Genomic DNA, 226 nt, shown 5'->3' with positions numbered 1-226 from the left:
TCTTCAGAAGAGCCACACATATTTTTATTAATCCTATTTATACTACTAACAGTATTTGGTTGATAAAAGTACTTAATCATACTAGGCACATAAAAATAAATACTAGACTTATATAACTCAACAGGAAAATACTACAAAGTAGGCTTTTTAAAATTCAGATTGTCAAAAAAAAAAAAATTCAGATGGTCAAATTCAGAATTACTTACTATATATAAAGAAATACACA

This window comes from Muntiacus reevesi, chromosome 4 (genome assembly GCF_963930625.1).
Source record: "Muntiacus reevesi chromosome 4, mMunRee1.1, whole genome shotgun sequence".
Classification (NCBI taxonomy): Eukaryota; Metazoa; Chordata; class Mammalia; order Artiodactyla; family Cervidae; genus Muntiacus; species Muntiacus reevesi.
This window is presented reverse-complemented; position numbering follows the sequence as displayed.